Source organism: Bactrocera oleae, chromosome 5 (assembly GCF_042242935.1).
Source record: "Bactrocera oleae isolate idBacOlea1 chromosome 5, idBacOlea1, whole genome shotgun sequence".
NCBI classification, from domain to species: domain Eukaryota; kingdom Metazoa; phylum Arthropoda; class Insecta; order Diptera; family Tephritidae; genus Bactrocera; species Bactrocera oleae.
In genome coordinates, this window is record NC_091539.1 from 27,653,967 (window position 1) to 27,672,938 (window position 18,972).

Sequence of the window (18,972 nt, forward strand, 5' to 3'; positions counted from 1 at the left end):
TATAAATTTCATCCACTAGCGGCAGCATATCTATGAGATCAATTTTCTTTTTTTGTAAGGATCGTCTGCACTTAAAGATGTTTTAAAATATATTTTACCATATTTCTTAGTAAATCGAAACGATTTAATGTCATGCCAACTGAATTCATCACCGTTATTATCTACTTTTCTCCAAGTAAAATATATATCTGATTGACCCATTTCGTTAACCAAACATTTATTTATTTACTCCAACTGTTCTTATAAATTCGTACCAATCACGGGGATGATGGAATTTTATTGAAGATTTGTTTTTCTTTTTCTCAATCGCTGCTGGTCCAGTAGCCATAAATGTATGATCTATAATGCTTACATTGTTTTCTAATTGCATGATAATCACAAACATAGTTGCCATGAAAGAGTTTTTGTTTTGACCTGGGCAGCAATCACTTTAGAAAACAATATGATTTACATTAGCATTTAATTGCAGTAAATGAGTAATTACGCATGAAGCTATTTCGTTTAAACCTCTTTTAGCTATTGTTTCATGCCACATGTGGTTGATTTGTTGCACAGTCATGTATGGATAAGATTGAAGGTCCTTAAAGGCCGTATGTAGAATGACAGTAAAGTTCTCAACATATGAGTTGGAAGATCGAAACAAAACACTTTAGTTTAGTATCATTTCAAGACTTTTCTCTATCATTTTCCTTAGCATCATATGCTTGTTGTGCTAAATTGAGATATTCAGTTTGCTCTAATTTAAGAGATTCAAGGTCTTCAGATTGGACAACTTCTATTTTACATTGAAGCAAATCACATCTGTGGCAAGTGTCAATCTTAGGGTTTTTAAATTTTAAATCGAGGAAACCAAAGAGTATTTTACTCTTTTTATAGTATTCGTTTCTTGGATTTCCATTAAGCCTGTAACATATGCTTTACGTAAGTTATAGGAACTTTGACCCCAGAACTGCGTATGAATGTATGTTTTTTACATCTTTTCCAGCAAGATTCCATTGGGCGCACAACACGAGCAGGAACAAGTTTTCCTGCTGTTGAAGTAGGTTTCTTAATTATTTTAGTGACGTATTGTTTTGCACCACTTTGTTTGCAATATTTTCTGAATTTTTCTAAATTTAAATTTTTATGATTATTAGCCAATATATGAGTTTAGTACTCACAACTTCACTTTCCGAATCTGAGCTAGGCGCAGTGCAATTGCTTATGTTAAAATTGGGATCAACAACCGAATCATCACTAGAAAAATTAACATTACTCACATTGCTAATGTCTAATAACATCAGTAAATTTTCACTTTTCCATTTTAATAAGGAAACAACTCGTCGAATCTCCCCCCGAATCCGGGGTTAAAATGGTTATATACGGATAGAGGAGGTACTCCAGATTAAGAAAATATATACATTTAGTTGCCTCTGACTTATGATTTTTAAGATATTTGAATATATTTTGATATTTGAAATTTCAAAAATTTAACTATTTAAAGTGGTTGTTTCTTTAATTTATAATGAATTTTACACTTATACTTTTAACTTTTATATCCACTAATACTTCACTAATTTGTTATTTACTACACATTTTTTTATATTAAATAGTCCAATACTTACTATAATTCAATATTTAACTTAGGTTTAAATCCATTTATTCGTACAATAACAAAATGGTTGCATGCAAAGAAAATATAAGTGTTAATATATTTTGCAAACAAGCCGCCAACGCAAAAAGGAGTTCTACGTGAAAGAACTCAAGGCACTCCGATGTTGGACCGATCAGGGTTATTTTTTTTTAAGGCCCGGCTCATGGCCGCCAATACAGGAAGGAATTCTACCCGAAAAATTATTAATGTGCTATTTATTTCCTGCCATTGGGGTTTTTCTGTTTTTTTTAAATTCCTTTTGGTCCTTTGTAAAATAAAAAGAATTGTACAAAAGTTTTTTTTTGCACTATTTAATATAAAATAAATGTGTAGAAACAAATTATTGAAGTGTTGGTGGATATAAAAGTAAAAATATAAGTGTAAAATTCATTATAATACGCACTTTAAATAGTTGAATTTTTGAACTTCAAATGTAAATATCTCAAAAACCATAAGTCAGCGGCAACTATATATACACTCAGCGAAAAAAACAACCAACGCACTTCACAGAGTGGCTATATATAGCGCAAAACTTAGGTTTATGTTATCTTAAGCTAGACAGTTTTTTTTAGCGTCAAGTCTTTTTATTCACTTCATATTTAAAGCATTTTTATACTCTCGCAACCTGTTGCTACAGAGTATAATAGTTTTGTTCACCTAACGGTTGTTTGTATCACCTAAAACTAATCGAGTTAGATATAGGGTTATATATATATAAATGATCAGGATGAAGAGACGAGTTGAAATTCGGGTGACTGTCTGTCCGTCCGTGCAAGCTGTAACTTGAGTAAAAATTGAGATATCTTTATGAAACTTGGTAGACATGTTTCTTGGTACGGAATCGGACCACTGCCACGCCCACAAAACGCCATTAATCAAAAACAAATAAATTGCCATAACTAAGCTCCGCAATAAGATACAAGACTGTTATTTGGTACACAGGATCACATTAGGAAGGGGCATCTGCAGTTAAATTTTTTTTTTAAAGTGGGCGTGGTCCCGCCTCTAGTTAGCACTTCTATTGACGATGTGAAAATAGTTGAAATCGGGTGGTAACTCAGCCCACTCCCCATATAACGGTACTGTTAAAAACTACTAAAAGCGCGATAAATCAAGCACTAAACAAGCCAGAGACATTAAATTTTATCTCTGGGATGGTATGAGATGACTTTATAGGAACCGCGTTCAAAATTAGACAGTGGGCGTGACACATCCCACTTTTAGGTGAAAACCCATATCTTGGGATCTGCTTAACCGATTTCAACCAAATTCGGTGCATAACGTTCTTTTCATATTTCTATGTTATAGTGCGAAAATTGGCGAAATCAGACTACAACAACGCCTATTTCCCATATAACACCATTTTCAATTCCATCTGATTCTTTCCACTATGCATATCAAGCAACAATGATTATGTCGGGGTAAAACTTTGCGTGAATAATACGTTTAAAGTATGCCACCTTGTGACCAAAAATTGTCTAAATCGAACCAAAACTGTTCAAGCCCCTAAGTACTAAATATGTGGACCCCAGTGCCTATAGTTGACCTTCTACCGAAAATATCAGCCAATCCACAAAGAAATCTCAAACGAGTATACCATTTGACTTTGCGAGAGTATAAAATGTTCGGTTACTTCCGAACTTAGCCCTTTCTTTCTTGTTTTTTTATATTTTTATTTTTTTTTTTATTCTACGTTGTTATTTTTTTCTTTTCTTTAAATTGTCACTGACTATTAATATTTGAAGAAACATTTTTTTTTTAATAAAGTAAACAAAATATGAATAATACTCAGATCGTAGTACCCGGTACCCGGTTGCTAAAAGACGTCGGTAAAGTTGGTTACTAACATAAGGGTTAACTCGACTTAAGATGTTATAATATATTAAACTCCAAGAAGCAGCGACACAAATATTATGCAAATTGAGCACTGTACTGAAATTGAAAAATTATATGAAAAAAAACACACATAATTATAAAAGTGAATTACAAACATAGCAGCAACATCGTCAAATCAAATTATTGACAATGGCATAAAACTAAAAAACCCAGACGTACTTATTCACTTGTGATGCAAATGGCGCCGGGTATGGAGTAGCAGTAAGAGGAAATTATTGCCTAACTACAATACAATGCAAACTATGTAGAAATATTTCTGCAAAATGTATATGAAATTTTTATGCTCAATTTAATAATCTTGAATGAGTGGTATTAAAATATAAAAGGCAGCCAACAAATGACTGGCAGCAAAAATATATTCTGGCAAAAGAGCAAAAAATAAAATTAAAAACTAAGTAAAAAATTCTGACACAGGGCAACACGCAATTGCATGTTCAAAGTTGATTCGTTTTATTTTATCGCATGTAACTATGTACGTGTATATAATATACTTTGTAATAGCATTACAATGCATAAATACTATATGGTGCAATCTGTAGTTAGCAGCTGTACCTTAATTGAAATAAATTTAACGCCGTTAGTAGGATATTTAATACACCGCTGTCGTCTTTGTCAAATGTAGGAGGTACTCCAGTTGGGACTGCGACATTCACAATTTAATCTATTGAAAGAAGTAGTGGCATAAAAGAGTGTAGAGACACATAGGTAGTGTTCTGAATAGTATTTAATTTCAATGAGCATACGATATATGAAAAAATATAATTATTTTTATTTATAGAGCTTCAAAGTAAGCTTTCATGCTTGAAATTAAGTAGATTTGGCCATACTGTTGAGCATTATTCATTTTATTAATTTTTTACTGCCTAGAGATGTACACTATTTGATTTTTTCTTTAGATTTCCATAGGAGACTATATTATTTAAAAGCATAAAAATATTTTGATTTGTTAAACTGTTGGCCGTTACTTAATGTCCTGACGCTGGTGACTGCCGTTATCACCGATAATATAATAAAACAAGAAAAAACGTTAACTTCGGTTGCACCGAAGCTATAATACCTTTTACAAATACAAAGGTTCCTTACAAGAACTTGATTCCGATCGTTCAATTTGTATGGCATCTATATGATATAGTGATCTGATCTGAACAATTTCTTCGGAAAATACATTGTCAATACATGTCGTCAAATGAAAAAGTTTTCCAAGTAAGCACTTTACTTCGATCGTTCAGTTAATATGGCAAATATATGCTATAGATTGCATTATTGCATATCAAATGAAAGAGTTTTCCGTAAAAGCACTTGATTCCGATCGTTCAATTTGTATGGCAGCTTCTTGAATAGAACAGGACGTGTGCCAAATTTCAGATATATATATCAAAAACTAAAGAGCTAGTTCGCGTTTATACAAACGAACAGACGCAATCGACTCAGCTCGTTATGCAGATCAATTATAAGTATATTTTATACGGTCTCTGACGTTTCCTTCGGCTTGTTACAAATTTCGTGGCAAACTACATAAAAATGTAGAATGAGTTTAGACAAATTCTTTGCAAAATTTACATAAATACAAGGCCGTAGACAATTGTACACACGTTTAAAATGCGATAGGCCAGGTTCGTGACAAATAATATTGGCTAGTCAAACACCTTGTGCATTTCAACGTTTATTGGTTATCGTTTGTGGGTGTAAATAATGTGTGTATAAAATCGTATATTAATTAGTTGTGATAATTTCTTATGCATTTGTTTAGTTAAAAAAATAATAGTAATGCAGTAAAGCTTCTATTTGCTATTATGTATATGCAGCTCTTGCAACGGAGCTGTTACTTTCCAAATATGCGTTCTGCGTCTCATTTGCTGATAATTATCATTGGTTTCTCAGAATTCCCTATGCAATTTTCCTATGCTAATTTTTCACTCGAATTTCGGGGAATTTTAATGCAAAGCTTATAGTAATGAGAAACAAGTTGAGAGAATTTAATAAATGTACACATAACACGGGATTAATGAGAGATATGTTATTTCTACACATCATGTATTAGATATTAGGAGGAAAGCAGAAGTGGGCGCGTCACATGCCTTATGTCCAATCATATGGTAATGTTTTGTTCAACATTCATCGACTGTAGTTGCCAAATCGACGGTGAATTTGCAAAAAAGGCCTCCGTTACAGGAATAAACGAATAACTGTGCAAATTTTCACGTTGTTCCGTGCTGTGGTTCGGAAGTTAATACGAAAACGAAATAGCGTTTAATTTTTATATGTAATATTATGCCCTGGACAGGGTATATTAAGTTTGCCACGAAGTTTGTAACACCCCGAAGGAAAAGTCGGAGACCCTGTAGGCTGTCTGTCTGTATATACGCAAATGAGTCCCTCAGTTTTTGAGATACTGATCTGAAATTTTGCACACGATGTAAATGAAGATGTTCATTTGTCGGAATCGCCGATATCGGACCATTATAGATGCCATACAAACTGAAGAATTAGAACCAAGTCCTTGTATGTTATGTAACATTAGTATTTGACAAGATATCTTTACGAAATTGGCATGTACCATATTTTGTTCAAGGTAGCGCTACAAAATTTGAAGAAATTGTTCAGATCGGTTCACTATAGCAAATAGCTGCCAATCAAACTCACCGATTAAAATTTACTTTTCGTTTGTATTTTTTTAAATTGAAAATGTGAAAGTGTTACATAATTTCGAAGAACTCAAGGCACTCCGATGTTGGACCGATCAGGGTTATTTTTTTTTAAGGCCTGGCTCATGGCCGCCAATACAGGAAGGAATTCTACCCGAAAAATTATTAATGTTCTATTTATTTCCTGCCATTGGGGTTTTTCTGTTTTTTTTTTTTTAAATTCCTTGTGGTCCTTTGTAAAATAAAAAGAATTGTACAAAAGTTTTTTTTTGCACTATTTAATATAAAATAAATGTGTAGAAACAAATTATTGAAGTGTTGGTAGATATAAAAGTAAAAAAATAAGTGTAAAATTCATTATAATACGCACTTTAAATAGTTGAATTTTTGAACTTCAAATGTAAATATCTCAAAAACCATAAGTCAGCGGCAACTATATATACACTCAGCGAAAAAAACAACCAACGCACTTCACAGAGTGGCTATATATAGCGCAAAACTTAGGTTTGTGTTATTTTAAGCTAGACAGTTTTTTTTAGCGTCAAGTCTTTTTATTCACTTCATATTTAAAGCATTTTTATACTCTCGCAACCTGTTGCTACAGAGTATAATAGTTTTGTTCACCTAACGGTTGTTTGTATCACCTAAAACTAATCGAGTTAGATATAGGGTTATATATATATAAATGATCAGGATGAAGAGACGAGTTGAAATCCGGGTGACTGTCTGTCCGTCCGTCTGTCCGTCCGTGCAAGCTGTAACTTGAGTAAAAATTGAGATATCTTTATGAAACTTGGTAGACATGTTAGTGTTACATAATTTCGCAGCTAAAACGTGCTGTGATTATCGCCATTGGACGTGATTTTAATTTGTCGCTTAAAAGTTTTCCAAGTACTTTTATATCAGTTGTTTCTCACGGCGTGTCATTTAGGTTCCTATACCAATCTCATTCTTGTACATTTCTTCCCGTGGCCCTCACTCATTTGTATGCATGTCAGCTGCAGCATTTGACGCAGTCCACTTAAGTATGTGTATTGATGTCAAGCTTTTCTTTCTTCTTCGTATCGGAAATGTACAGCAAGTACCACTCGCAGTTTTCAAATTGAAAATGCAGCATTGGAACAATGCGGCGCTTTTGCTGCATAGGTTTTTTTTTTTGATGTTTTAATATTTTTTATTTCTTTTCCTTTTTATTTATTAAAACTTTGCTTTCCATTTCTTCCGTCGTTCGTATTTCTGCAGTTTCACTTGGATGTGTCATTGATTTCATAACTAAAATTACAGACAGCTTTGCACACATACAAGTATATACATATATGGCTAATTCACCCACAACTTTTGCTTCGTTTTGCTTCTGACATTTGCTTTGACAGATAAGTTCGATATACAAGTATACTTTTGTATGAGTTCGTTCACATCGAGGCGAAACAAAGCAAAGCGAACTAAAATGTTGGGCAACACTAATCTTTTTACGCTTTCCCGCAATAGTTGCAATTTTTATTAGAGAAAAGCACAGGAAGCAAAGCGTTTATTCTGACATACCCTTTGCTTTCTTAACTTCGTTAATAAAGTTTGAATTGTCAAGCAAAGCGAGGAACAACTAAACTTGACAGTCAGTCAACTGACCGAGAGCTCAAGTATTGGCGTTTCAAGCTCTCAAAAAAAGAAAAGGGACGCCCTACGTAAATTTTTTCAAAAAGTAAAATATCGAACCTAAACATATTATTAATATTTTTTATGGATATTAATGTATCAATGATAAATAAATTAAAAAATAATAATCTTGGGTTTATAATTTGAAAATGAAAGGAAGCAAAGTCAAATATGGGCCGTATCATCAGACAAAGAAGAGGAAGGTATGAGGGAAATAAATTATATCATGGACTGCTCCAAAAACATGATACTGAACGCCATTGATCACGTGAAAACACCCGAAACAAGAGGAAGAAAAAGCAGACTTTAATACGTTTCAACTAAATATTGAAAGTTTTAAATGGATTTTCCTTGGCGTAACGTAGCAACGTTTAGTTGGAACAGGTTAAGGTTTTGCATTTCCTTACTCTAGTTTCGGTTTTTTTCTAGTGGTGAAGGGAATTGATAGGTGCTTTTTTGCTCCATCCATAAGTATTTCACTAAATTGTTGTGAGTATTGTGGCAAAAAACAAGTGATAACAAAATAAAATTTAAAAATTTAAAGAATCCAAACGCATGTGAAACAAATGCAATACAATAATAGCAAGCAATAATTATTTTTTCACGAGAAAAAGTTGAAGAAAAAATCGACGAAAACAGCTGTAGCCCTGATTAATTGAAAATAATTTACAATAAATACAAATACATTCATGTATGCAACAAAAAAAAAAACTGCGCGATTAAGTGAAAAAATACAACAACAACCAAAGTGCATGAAAATCACAACAAAAGCGACAAGATAAACACTTGTATGCATAATTAAATGTTGAAGAGTAATAATAAAAACAACAGCAACGATGATAGTAATAAAACAATGCAAGTAAAATAACATCAACATCTACATAAAGTACGATAGCAATTAAATAAAAATGGAAAACAAAAAATATACAAATATTGTTAAAAATATGTGACACCAATGCTGCTACTACCGCGCAAATAACGTCATTGAGTGACCTTGTCACCTACAACAAACACTTATACGTACCATAGATCCAAGTAGTACTTCAGTAGCAACATCAAAAAAAAAATATATTAGGTAAAATAAAAAGTTCATTCGGTTTTTATCTAAGAGATGGCGTTATTATCCATAGTATTCGTGTAACGTGTCGCATCATGTCATACTATACGGCGCTGAAAACGTGTTTATTCGCACTAAAAGTTTGTCTCTGACAGTTTTTCGATTGATTGACTCAGTACGTTGGATGGACACCAGCAAAGAGAAAATTCGCTATATTTTACAATTTTTCTTCGATCAAGGCGAAAAAGCAGCCAAAGCGACTGAAAAAATTAATTTAGTTTATGGCCCCAATACTGTAAACGAACGTGTAGCACAAAAGTGGTTTGCTAGGTTCCGTTCCGGTAATTTCGATGTCAAAGATGCACCACGCGTCGGGAGGCCTGTCGTCGAAAATTGCGATAAAATCATGAAAATAGTGGAAACAGACCGCCACGTGAGCACTTATTTAATTGCTGAGGAACTAAAGATAAGCCAGAAAACCATTTGGAACCATTTGCATAACCTTGGATTCAAAAAGAAGCTCGATGTTTGGGTGCCACACGAACTAACGCAAAAAAACATGATGCACCGAATTTCCATCTGCGAATCGCTGCTGAATCGCAACAAAATCGACCCGTTTCTGAAGCGGATTGTGACTGGTGATGAAAAATGGGTCACTTACGACAACATCGAGCGCAAACGGTCGTGGTCAAAGCTCGGGGAAGCGGCCCAGACGGTGGCCAAGACCGGATTGACGGTCAGGAAGGTTTTGCTATGTGTTTGGTGGGATGGGCAAGGAATCATCTACTGCGAGCTGCTCCCCTATGACCAAACGCTCAATTCGGCCCTCTACTGCCAACAACTGGACCGCTTGAAGGCAGCACTCATCCAGAAGAGGTCATCTTTGATCAACAGAGGCCGAATTGTGTTCCATCAGGACAACGCCAGTTCACACACGTCTTTGGTGACGCGCCAGAAGCTTCGGGAGCTCAGATGGGCGGTCCTAATGCACCCACCTTATAGTCCGGACCTGGCGTCAAGTGATTACCATCTTTTCCTGTCCATGGTGAACGCGCTTAATGGTGAGAAGTTAGACTCAAGAGAGGCCTGTGAAAATTGGCTCTCCGAGTTTTTTTGCCAATAGGGACGCAGCCTTCTACGAGCGGGGTATAATGAAGTTGGCATATCGTTGGCAACAAGTTTATGAACAAAACGGCACATATTTGACTTAAATCGGACAAATGCATACAAAGTTATCATCTTTTGAAAAATCAATAAAAAACCGAACGAACTTTTTACTTGACCTAATATTAATATACATATAAATTTATGAAAGAAATACATATGTAGAACGAACGTATTGTAGAGAGGGAAAAACAAGTTTAAATGTTATTTTTTGACATTTCTTAGCTTAAATTAGCAATTCATAGTTACACATATGTACATACATATTTTGAGCTATTTTAGTGCTGCAATTATCACAACGGACCGGCGTCTTAAGCTGTCCAAGTGGGATCCTTTTTGGGATCGACCTCCTAACCTAGTGCTGCAATTAAGGGATTTTTTCAAATTTATTATTGAGTCTTAATATAGTGAATATACGCTCTCAAATATACTCAGACACATATATGTACATATATTCTAATTGCTTTTAAACATTTGCACTTCTTTGGATAATTTGGCTTGAATATTGAAAATTTTAGAATTTAATTTAATCGTAAACATTTAAAATTTAAATTTTAATCCCATATCCGAAATTTGTTAAAATATAAATTGTTTGAATGTGTAAGTTTTTCGACTAGTGCTTAGAGTATTAAAGATGAGTGGAGCATGAAACGAAAAACAATTTTAATTCGAAAAAAATTTGTTTCTATTTTATTTTTTTTATTTGGGATTAAAAATTAAAAATAAAATTTTACTTCGAGTATTTGGGATCATTTTAATCCCTGAACAGGGTGTATTATGATTGCTATGATGTTTGTAACACTCAAAAGGAAAAGTACGTATGTATATATATTTATAAATGATCTGCATGACCAGCTGAGTCGATTTAACCGTTTCCGTCTGTCTGTATATACGCGAAATAGTGCTTATTTTTTTGCACCCGTCCTTTTCTCTTCAAGAAGCAGCTCATTTGTCATACAAGCTGAATTTTTTGATGAGATATCTTCACGAAATTTAGCTTGGATTATTTTCCAAGGCAACGCTACGATATCGGAAGAAATTGTCCAGGTCGAATTACTTTAGAATATAGCTGCCATATAAACTGAACGATCAAAATAAAGTTTTTATATGGAAAACTTTTTAATTTGACGAAGTATCTTCACAAAATCGGAATTTATTATTTTCTAAAACAGTGCTAAGATTTTTGAAGAAAATTTTTAGATCGAAAAACTATAGTATATAGCTGCCATACAAACTGAACAATTAAAATTAAATTCCTGTATGACCTTTTTTATTTTTGAAGGGTATTCTAGGTTCGATGCAGCCGCTTTTTCTTGTTTTGATGAATTTGTGAAGATCCTGGCAGCACAAATTCATGTACCATAATTCTTCGTTCTTTCTTCACATCAGCATTCTAGGGAATATCCCAATCATTACAGTTGTTAAATTTTTACAATTATTCAAAGCTGGATTCTTCTATTTCTTCTACAGCTCACTCGTAGTTAAACAGTCACACGATACAGACGTCATGGAGCGCAACACTACGCAGTCAAACAAAAACAAGCTTTTAAATTTTAAATTAAGTTTTCAGTTTCAGTTTTAATTATAAGAAACTTAATAAAACAAAAATATGTGGTAACAACAGTCATTACAAATCATTTGCAGCCCTCGACTACAGAAAGAAATATTACTGTTTTCTTCTTTTAATTAGTTTGAGCTAAGTAATCAGGACACTTGATTTAAAGATACAAATTTTTTTAAAATTTGTAAAGTTAATTTTAATTCTCGTGAATATCTACATCAGCTTTATATTTCTGTTTTCGTATATTTCATCTATGTCTATACAGTTGGTTCCCTCTCTATGTTTTTTTTATTTCAGTTTTGTCATTAACCCACTTTCAAACTAGCTTATTTTTTTGCAATAATTTTTTTTTTTTTTTTAATTTGTTCCACTTTCATTAGGACTAGAAACATTCGTAAATTTAACTACTATTGACAACAACTCGTTGTACATGCTTCTAACACACATTCACCGACTGTCATGGAGCTGCTGCTTTCATAAAGTTCTACATATTTATATAAATACTGAGTTTTTAGATGCCATAAAATGGCAGTAAACGCATTGCCGCAGTCCCAACGGGCCGCACCCTAGTGCCGTACTACTTGTATGATTATATGTACAGCTGCGAGCATTGATATAGTAGTGAGTGTTGGAGTCTTACATATCTTTGAGTTATACAAAATACCAAAATATTTTAACATCCATTTAAATGAAAAAGTGGCGCATATTTTCCAAGCTATATTTATTAATACAAATATTTTGATTTGCATAGGTGCAAGATATGTTTATTAACAAAGATGTGTTTATGTGTGAAAATTGTAGAGAGCAGTAAGGTAGTAGTAAAGTAATAAACATTTGTCAAAGGAATAGTCAAGGATTTTTGCAAGTTTTATCTATACGAGACCTTAGTACTCGGTAGCATGACCATGTTTTTTATAACAGCAATACAGCGCCTCTTCATTGAATCTACGAGACTCGGGTATCTTTTTAGTTGCATGCTCTGTCATGCTTGCTGTACTTCGGTCCACAACTCGTTGTTTATTATTCCACACGATTTTCTTGACGTCTGCACAAAGGTTTTCAATTGGATAAAGGGGTTAGGGTAGTCAGAGGCACGAAAAATTTAGTAATTTTTTTTGCTATTAAATCATGTTATTTTACAAAAGTAGTAATATGGCATTATTATACAATGTTTTGACTGGAAGTCATGAAAATTTCCAAAAAAAATTGTTTTAATTTTCAAAGTTTTAGCTGTCTGTGTTGACCAAGTTCCAAAAAAAGGTCCTTGCGGCGACAATCATAAGTCCTTGGAGATTCATCTAAAATCAATCAGATAAAAAAAGAAATTAATTATATAAATAAATAGACCTGGACCTGATCGAAGTTTTTTTTTTATAAGACATTTTTTTTTTATAGATTTTTGGGAAAAAATCAACAGTTAATTGGTCGAAATTTTTGAAAAAACAAAAATCCTTCGATCAGACCCGAGTTTATTATGTATTCTAATCGGTTTTCAAGTTACAGTTGTCACCAGTTCAAAAAGATAGTTTTGAGAAAAACGCATTTAAAGTTTCTTGCAGCTGCCGCTAGTGCTAGCGAGCGCTCTTTGTTATTTGTCGAATAACTCGAAATTTAGTTATCGGATCAACTTGAAAATTTCAGAAAATATTTTTAAGATATTACACTTACCGAAAATGCAAAAAAAAAATGATTTTTTTTTACATCCTGACTGGCCAATCCATGACCTCAATTCATTGACCCGAAACCACTCCTTTGCTACCCTACTCGTGTGCTTCGGGTCATTATCCTGCTGTAATGTTCAATTCAGCGGCATGTCCTCTTCGGCAAATGTTATAATATTCTTCATTATATGCGTATCCGTCCATTATGTCAGCAATCTTGTGAATTGGGCCTACACCTCTGTAAGAAAAATAGCCCCAAATCATGATACTCGAACCGACATGCTTGAAAGTCTTTGTGATGAATCTGGGGTCGTACTCTATATTAGGGGCGCATCTTACATCTTCTACGGTACCCGTTATCGTTTTACTTTTACTTTTCGACTCGTGGGTCCACAAGATAATGCACCATTTCTCAATCGGCCAGTTCGTCCCAAATCTCCACGGCTGACATTGAAGGTCTAGTTTTAGCACATCTTACGGTTTTTCGTATAAAATTCTCAGAGAACACCCGCCGTGCGCCCCTTTTTTTATCTTTCTTTTATAAATATTTGTATTTCGAATCATTGTGGCTTTCCTTGTAGGTTTCCACTTCCACTTCCTTGTAAGTTTTACTGGTGTTTATAAGAGATTGAATCCATTCTCGTTTTTCTTCACTACAGTATTTCACGCGACCAACTAAAATATGCACAGTCATATTTGTTTTGTTTTTTTCATTGAATAACAAATTAAAGAACAGAAAACTTACTTTCGTAAAAATAATCTGTTTGCATCAGCTCACCGTTCACTACTATTCTATTGTTCACTCGAAAAACAGATATCGAAATATAATTAGCTGTAAAAAAGTAACGGTAAGTGTTTCACACTTGTTGTTGTGCATAACAGTGCCGTTATCTTCAGAGAATATAACTAGAAGAATGATCGACGGCAATATCATAATAGTCCAGTCATTATAGTAAGTTCACCTCGGAATTCAGATACCCAGCTGTAAGTCTGTAAATACTTGTATATTGACACCCTAAAAGTTGTCTCAAAACCTACATATGGTAGGGTGTACGCAACTATTAAATTTCAAGGTCAAAGGTCACAAAAATCGGTTTTTTGCGCTTTTTTTGTAAATATCTCATTTCCTATGGGTTTTTTGCTATTGGTATTTATTATCAATATTGTAGAATACAAAATTATCTACAAATTTTGTTTAAAAATTTTTTTCATACGGTGAACCGTTTTCGAGAGGGCTTAGAGCGCGCGGTCACAGCATCACTTCAGGTCAACCGGTGCCTCCGATCAAAAACGCGCCATATATAGTTGATGAACTATCGATAAATCAATGATTATAAATATTTGTCAATTTTTATTAACTATTATATTATATTTTATCATTTTTTCCTAACCTATCCACTTTTTATTCAGTATTAATTTATTTAACAACACTTACCTGCCCATGAAATTGCAGGTATAGGAATTATATTTGAATTTAAACCTTATTAATATTAATAACTTCTTACATGATAAAAAAAAATAAAAAAATTTATTAAAAAATATCATTCAATACATTTATTTTTATTAAAAGTAAAAAAATGGAATAAAGGGTACAAAAACTACAATTTATAATTTTAATCATCTTCTTCCTCTTCATCGTCGTCTTCCGGCTGCTGGTAAATTTCAAACTGGTCTTCATTATCGTCTTCAACGACATTTGTTTCAAGTTCTTCCATGATTTCGGGGTCAAAAGTTCCATCTTCGTTAATGTCGCTCTGATATGGTAGAGCATTGAGACAAGCTTGCCCATTACATTGGCCACAAGCTAAAGAGCATTGCAAGCCCGCTTTCCTGCATCTGCATCGCGAACCACAACCACTCTTGCAGTTGCAGAAAATTGTATTTAGCAAATGTTCTGGAGCAGGTGGTAAAATTGTCATGATAGGCTCCAGAAAATCGTTTCGCATTGCCCAACCCCATACTTGGGGTTCCAAATCATGCCCTAACCAAGTTTGAACTTGATAATATACACGTTCGAAATGTTGATGAGCAGCTGCACTTGTTGGTGGAATATTTGAAAGCTGCACAGGTTTATTAAGTTTTGTAGACTTGACGTAATGCATATAACGAAGATGATCGAGACTTTTTACAGATTTCGGAGCATTATAGACTGCCAATAAGGTTTGAGTTCCACTCTCTAAAAATCTCTGGGCCGAACAATTTTCTTCCTCAAATGCTGCAGTTAGTTCATCCAAATTGGTCAGTTTCTCAAAAACTTTTAAAAATGTTTTTTTTCCCTTTTTAAAAAGCGCAGAAGTTGTGTCACATCCACTTAATGCGTGCAGAAATAAAATATGTGTTTTGGAATGAGGATAATTATCAAAACTTTTAGTCGAGTATATCTCCGTTTTTACATTGCCTTTCCCAACTTTTTTAAAGAAAATTTCTTGTTCGTAAGACAGTGTACGCCCAATTAAAATGATGAGTAAATCAATATCTTGTCCTATTATTTACAAATTTACAGATTTTAAAGAAGATGCACTTAATTATTTTCTAATTAAAATGTCATTAGTGTTAATGGGAATATAATTATAGTAAGATTTAAGTTTTTCCCTTCATTATTTTTTAATTTTAGGAAACGGTGATCAGTATTATTGAATAGATAAAGATTTAAGGCATGAAGAAAATGATAAAATATAATATAATAGTTAATAAAAATTGACAAATATTTATAATCATTTATTTATCGATAGTTCATCAACTATATATGGCGCGTTTTTGATCGGAGGCACCGGTTGACCTGAAGTGATGCTGTGACCGCGCGCTCTAAGCCCTCTATCTCGAAAACGGTTCACCGTATGAAAAAAATTTTTAACCAAAATTTGTAGAGAATTTCGTATTCTACAATATTGATAATAAATACCAATAGCAAAAAACCCATAGGAAATGAGATATTTACAAAAAAAGCGCAAAAACCGATTTTTGTGACCTTTGACCTTGAAATTTAATAGTTTTGTACACCCTACCATATGTAGGTTTTGAGACAACTTTTAGGGTGTCAATATACAAGTATTTACAGACTTACAGCTGGGTATCTGAATTCCGAGATTCTTACCTAATTTAAGCTTAAATGACTGGACTATAAAAGAAACAAAATTTAAAACAAATCTCTTTGCCAATAGGTCCTACTACTACCATTACAAGGCTTGCAACTGTACATACTTAGTAACCACAGCCAACAGTTTGCTATTGCAAGTTGCCACCAGACACATTTTCAGAGTTATGCAGCTGCCTCAAGTGAATGTCTTAAAACTGGAGCAGTAGGTGGGCTTATATAGCAACACACTCAAACGCACCCGTCCCTTGAACAATCACACTCTCTAAGGCACTTAAGCATGCATGCTTTTTATCTGCAGCTTTTGTACACAAATTTTTAACTACTTGGGTCTCCTTTATAGGTACTTATGTTTGTTTATCCCTTTTCATCCTTTTTCTCTTTTTAAGTTCAATTTACCTTTAACACAGCATCATTAAAGTTTAAGAGGCTTTGACGATCTCATTATTGCTAATATAAAAACTTGTGATGAATTGATAGATTGGCCAATAGAAAGTTAACTCTCATTCATCACACATTTTTGAGCCTTTTTTAACCTAAACAAAAAAGAAACCTTAACTTAAGTTTTTATTGAAATATGCAAAAAAGCGGAGTTTGTGGCAGTTACAACGTGATCTCCTTGAAAAACATGCACTGGTAATTTTAGGGGTCCACAATTTTTGAATCATGTAGAAGGCAACGTTTTAATGTTTATAATTTCATAAATTTTGTAAATTTTTTGGACAATGAGACCTACGGCGCATAAATCCTGGTAATACTAAACACTGAACGCATGTACATGTGTATAAGCACATTAACGGGTGAATAATTCTTGTCATTATTAGAACTCGAGAGTTATTAAGTCGTAATTGCATTACAATTATATTTGCTTGTACTAGAGCATTTAAGTTTTTCCATTTTTTATTTCACACACTTTCAAACTCCTATATGGTTGTTTTAAAACCTGAACGCACAGAAAGACCCTATCAAATACATACAAATATAAATGATGAGCGTGGCCAGCTGAGTTGATCAATCAATGTCTATAAGTTTGTATGTATATACGTGAACTAGTCCCTTAGTTTTGAGAATGCGATCTAAAATTTTGCACGCGTCCTTTTCCTTCTCAAAAATGTGTTCATTTGTCGGAAAAACCCATGTCGGAGGACTATAGCATATAAGTAGCTGCCAAATAAATTCTTGAATGGAAAACTTTTTTAATTTGACAAGATATCTTCAATGATACGATTATTTGTATCATCTAAAACTAATCGCGATAGATATAGGCTTATACAAGTATATACATGCAAATATAAATGTTTAGGATGATAAGACGAGTTTAAATTTGGTTGACTGTCTGAGTAATTGAGATATCTTGATCCTTATGCGGAGTATGTCAGTCAGTGTGTAAGTTATTTATTTATAAAATTGCTTGAACATGTTTTCTCAAACCATTTAGGTTGGTCAAAAAGTGTGATATTTTAATAAATTTAAGGACAAGTTTTCTCAAAAATTATTCTAATTATGTGGTTTAGCACTGGATATGAATGAAATCGGTCTAGACCTTGGTCCAAACATCGTATACCTGACTTCCGATTATTTGGTTGACGTTTTATACATCAACTCAGTATATTAAATTTAGCCTCTTAGGTTCAGCCTTTTTAAGTATTTATATCAAAAAAAAACACACTAAATTCTGTTATAAATGAGTATTTTAGAAACAAAATAAAAAAAACAGCAACAAAAAATCAATTTGAAGTTACACCCAGATCTTAAGTTTGCAGTTAAAAATCAAATGATTAAAATTTCAATATAAAATTCTGAAACAGGTGGGCCCTTCAGTTAAATAACCGTAAGTTCACTCGAAGACGAAGTCAGGGTTATACTTTCCCTCAATATATCAGTTGAGGGATTAAAAGGCATTCAAAGGTTTGGATGTACAAGTATTTCAAATGAGATTCCTGCAAAAAGTATTAGTAATAAGAGACCAATTGATGCATTTTCTTCTCATCCCTAAACTCAAAATTAATCACCATGTCTAACGCCCACGCAAAACAAAAAAAAAACAAGAAAAAAAGTTAGCTTCGGTTGCACCGAAGCTATAATACAAATACAAAGGCCCCTTACATGAACTTGATTCCGAATAGTGATCTGATCTGACCAAATTTTCCATGCAAGCACTTTACTCCGATCGTTCAGTTAATATGGCAGCTATATGTCATAGCATCCGATCTATACAATTTCTTCGGCGATTAGATTATTGCCTTAAATAATAATCCATGCCAAATTTCGTGAATATTCCTCGTCAAATGAAAAAGTTTTCCATACAAGCACTTGATTCCGATTGTTCATTTTGTATGGCAACTATATGCTATAGTGATCCGATCTATACAATTTCTTCTTAGATTGGATTAATGACTTAAATAATAATACATGCCAAATTTCGTGAAGATACCTCGTCAAATGAAAGAGTTTTCCATACAAGCACTTCATTCCGATTGTTCAGTTGGTATGGCAGCTATATGCTATAGTCACCCGATCTGAATAATTTCTTCGAAGATTAAATTGTTGCCTTAAATAATAATCCATGCCAAATTTCGTGAAGATATTACGTCAAATTAGAAAGTAT

At 33.4% G+C, this 18,972-nt stretch overlaps 1 protein-coding gene, 1 long non-coding RNA gene and 1 pseudogene across 5 annotated transcripts in view; 2 read left to right on the plus strand and 1 right to left on the minus strand.

Annotated features, from left to right (window-relative positions):
- Smr (nuclear receptor corepressor smrter) overlaps positions 1-18,972 on the plus strand; it is a 204,476-nt gene that overhangs the window by 54,377 nt on the left and 131,127 nt on the right. The window lies entirely within an intron of this gene.
- LOC118683574 (uncharacterized) overlaps positions 1-18,972 on the plus strand; it is a 34,548-nt gene that overhangs the window by 11,705 nt on the left and 3,871 nt on the right. The gene's annotated exons all lie outside the window — the stretch shown is intronic.
- On the minus strand, positions 218-16,521 carry LOC138857301 (uncharacterized; annotated as a pseudogene).